A 5,000-nucleotide genomic window follows, 5' to 3' on the forward strand; every position below is an offset into this window, starting at 1 on the left:
TTGAAAATAATCACTTGAAAAAAATCTTAGAATCCAAAGAATAGTATACTTGATCGTTCTACAAGTCGAAAATTGGAAAAATAAGTGATATTTTTGCTTGATGCTATTTTTGTCGGTATGCAAAATCGTTGTCAAGATTCTCAAACCTTAAAATCAGGCCAGCCGGCAATTGGCGGGTGAAAATTTCAATCAATTCCCATTCCTCACATCAAACTATGCATATAACAATAGCTTTTATGCTGAATGACGGCTATCCGGCTGTCCCTATCCAAAAATTGAGAAATCCATAAGTGTCCCTACCTACTTTGCGCCGAAGCAATACGAATCAAAAAGAACTACGAATGGGGACTTAGAATAATTTTTCATTTTTCCTAACTTTGAAAATAATCACTTGAAAAAAATCTTAGAATCCAAAGAATAGTATACTTGATCGTTCTACAAGTCGAAAATTGGAAAAATAAGTGATATTTTTGCTTGATGCTATTTTTGTCGGTATGCAAAATCGTTGTCAAGATTCTCAAACCTTAAAATCAGGCCAGCCGGCAATTGGCGGGTGAAAATTTCAATCAATTCCCATTCCTCACATCAAACTATGCATATAACAATAGCTTTTATGCTGAATGACGGCTATCCGGCTGTCCCTATCCAAAAATTGAGAAATCCATAAGTGTCCCTACCCACTTTGCGCCGAAGCAATACGAATCAAAAAGAACTACGAATGGGGACTTAGAATAATTTTTCATTTTTCCCAACTTTGAAAATAATCACTTGAAAAAAATCTTAGAATCCAAAGAATAGTATACTTGATCGTTCTACAAGTCGAAAATTGGAAAAATAAGTGATATTTTTGCTTGATGCTATTTTTGTCGGTATGCAAAATCGTTGTCAAGATTCTCAAACCTTAAAATCAGGCCAGCCGGCAATTGGCGGGTGAAAATTTCAATCAATTCCCATTCCTCACATCAAACTATGCATATAACAATAGCTTTTATGCTGAATGACGGCTATCCGGCTGTCCCTATCCAAAAATTGAGAAATCCATAAGTGTCCCTACCTACTTTGCGCCGAAGCAATACGAATCAAAAAGAACTACGAATGGGGACTTAGAATAATTTTTCATTTTTCCTAACTTTGAAAATAATCACTTGAAAAAAATCTTAGAATCCAAAGAATAGTATACTTGATCGTTCTACAAGTCGAAAATTGGAAAAATAAGTGATATTTTTGCTTGATGCTATTTTTGTCGGTATGCAAAATCGTTGTCAAGATTCTCAAACCTTAAAATCAGGCCAGCCGGCAATTGGCGGGTGAAAATTTCAATCAATTCCCATTCCTCACATCAAACTATGCATATAACAATAGCTTTTATGCTGAATGACGGCTATCCGGCTGTCCCTATCCAAAAATTGAGAAATCCATAAGTGTCCCTACCCACTTTGCGCCGAAGCAATACGAATCAAAAAGAACTACGAATGGGGACTTAGAATAATTTTTCATTTTTCCCAACTTTGAAAATAATCACTTGAAAAAAATCTTAGAATCCAAAGAATAGTATAGTTGATCGTTCTACAAGTCGAAAATTGGAAAAATAAGTGATATTTTTGCTTGATGCTATTTTTGTCGGTATGCAAAATCGTTGTCAAGATTCTCAAACCTTAAAATCAGGCCAGCCGGCAAGTGGCGGGTGAAAATTTCAATCAATTCCCATTCCTCACATCAAACTATGCATATAACAATAGCTTTTATGCTGAATGACGGCTATCCGGCTGTCCCTATCCAAAAATTGAGAAATCCATAAGTGTCCCTACCTACTTTGCGCCGAAGCAATACGAATCAAAAAGAACTACGAATGGGGACTTAGAATAATTTTTCATTTTTCCCAACTTTGAAAATAATCACTTGAAAAAAATCTTAGAATCCAAAGAATAGTATACTTGATCGTTCTACAAGTCGAAAATTGGAAAAATAAGTGATATTTTTGCTTGATTCTATTTTTGTTGGTATGCAAAAATAGCATCACAGAATTTTTAATTGAAAAAAATTATATTCATGTATAATTGAATGCATAAAATTAAACTAAATTCTATAAAACTAATTTATAATTTATCAGGTAACCGATATTATTAATTTTTAGTGATGACTTGAAAAGTTGATGCTATTTTAGTTGGTATGCAAAAATAGCATCACAGAATTTTTAATTGAAAAAAATTATATTCATGTATAATTGAATGCATAAAATTAAACTAAATTCTATAAAACTAATTTATAATTTATCAGGTAAACGATATTATTAATTTTTAGTGATGACTTGAAAAGTTGATGCTATTTTTGTTGGTATGCAAAAATAGCATCACAGAATTTTTAATTGAAAAAAATTATATTCATGTATAATTGAATGCATAAAATTAAACTAAATTCTATAAAACTAATTTATAATTTATCAGGTAACCGATATTATTAATTTTTAGTGATGACTTGAAAAGTTGATGCTATTTTTGTTGGTATGCAAAAATAGCATCACAGAATTTTTAATTGAAAAAAATTATATTCATATATAATTGAATGCATAAAATTAAACTAAATTCTATATAACTAATTTATAATTTATCAGGTAACCGATATTATTAATTTTTAGTGATGACTTGAAAAGTTGATGCTATTTTTGTTGGTATGCAAAAATAGCATCACAGAATTTTTAATTGAAAAAAATATATATTCATATATAATTGAATGCATAAAATTAAACTAAATTCTATATAACTAATTTATAATTTACCAAGTAACCGATATTATTAATTTTTATTGATGACTTGAAACGTTGATCCTATTTTTGTTGGTATGCAAAAATAGCATCACAGAATTTTTAATTAAAAAAAATATATATTCATATATAATTGAATGCATAAAATTAAACTAAATTTCATACAATTATTTTATAGTTTATCAAGTAACCGATATTATTAATTTTCAATGATGTCTTGGAACGTTGATGCTATTTTTGTTGGTATGCAAAAATAGCATCACAGAATTTTTAATTAAAAAAAATATATATTCATATATAATTGAATGCATAAAATTAAACTAAATTCTATACAACTATTTTATAGTTTATCAAGTAACCGATATTATTAATTTTCAATGATGTCTTGGAACGTTGATGCTATTTTTGTTGGTATGCAAAAATAGCATCACAGAATTTTTAATTGAAAAAAATTATATTCATATATAATTGAATGCATAAAATTAAACTAAATTCTATATAACTAATTTATAATTTACCAAGTAACCGATATTATTAATTTTTATTGATGACTTGAAACGTTGATCCTATTTTTGTTGGTATGCAAAAATAGCATCACAGAATTTTTAATTAAAAAAAATATATATTCATATATAATTGAATCCATAAAATTAAACTAAATTCTATACAACTATTTTATAGTTTATCAAGTAACCGATATTATTAATTTTCAATGATGTCTTGGAACGTTGATGCTATTTTTGTTGGTATGCAAAAATAGCATCACAGAATTTTTAATTGAAAAAAATTATATTCATATATAATTGAATGCATAAAATTAAACTAAATTCTATATAACTAATTTATAATTTATCAGGTAACCGATATTATTAATTTTTAGTGATGACTTGAAAAGTTGATGCTATTTTTGTTGGTATGCAAAAATAGCATCACAGAATTTTTAATTGAAAAAAATATATATTCAGATATAATTGAATGCATAAAATTAAACTAAATTCTATACAACTAATTTATATTTTATCAAGTAACCGATATTATTAATTTTCAATGATGTCTTGGAACGTTGATGCTATTTTTGTTGGTATGCAAAAATAGCATCACAGAATTTTTAATTAAAAAAAATATATATTCATATATAATTGAATGCATAAAATGAAACTAAATTCTATACAACTAATTTATATTTTATCAAGTAACCGATATTATTAATTTTCAATGATGTCTTGGAACGTTGATGCTATTTTTGTTGGTATGCAAAAATAGCATCACAGAATTTTTAATTGAAAAAAATTATATTCATATATAATTGAATGCATAAAATTAAACTAAATTCTATATAACTAATTTATAATTTACCAAGTAACCGATATTATTAATTTTTATTGATGACTTGAAACGTTGATCCTATTTTTGTTGGTATGCAAAAATAGCATCACAGAATTTTTAATTAAAAAAAATATATATTCATATATAATTGAATCCATAAAATTAAACTAAATTCTATACAACTATTTTATAGTTTATCAAGTAACCGATATTATTAATTTTCAATGATGTCTTGGAACGTTGATGCTATTTTTGTTGGTATGCAAAAATAGCATCACAGAATTTTTAATTGAAAAAAATTATATTCATATATAATTGAATGCATAAAATTAAACTAAATTCTATATAACTAATTTATAATTTATCAGGTAACCGATATTATTAATTTTTAGTGATGACTTGAAAAGTTGATGCTATTTTTGTTGGTATGCAAAAATAGCATCACAGAATTTTTAATTGAAAAAAATATATATTCAGATATAATTGAATGCATAAAATTAAACTAAATTCTATACAACTAATTTATATTTTATCAAGTAACCGATATTATTAATTTTCAATGATGTCTTGGAACGTTGATGCTATTTTTGTTGGTATGCAAAAATAGCATCACAGAATTTTTAATTGAAAAAAATATATATTCAGATATAATTGAATGCATAAAATTAAACTAAATTCTATACAACTAATTTATATTTTATCAAGTAACCGATATTATTAATTTTCAGTGGTGTCTTGGAACGTTGATCCTATTTTTGTTGGTATGCAAAAATAGCATCACAGAATTTTTAATTAAAAAAAATATATATTCATATATAATTGAATGCATAAAATGAAACTAAATTCTATACAACTAATTTATATTTTATCAAGTAACCGATATTATTAATTTTCAATGATGTCTTGGAACGTT

The sequence above is a fragment of the Diachasmimorpha longicaudata genome, unplaced genomic scaffold (assembly GCF_034640455.1).
Source record: "Diachasmimorpha longicaudata isolate KC_UGA_2023 unplaced genomic scaffold, iyDiaLong2 ctg00000120.1, whole genome shotgun sequence".
NCBI lineage: Eukaryota > Metazoa > Arthropoda > Insecta > Hymenoptera > Braconidae > Diachasmimorpha > Diachasmimorpha longicaudata.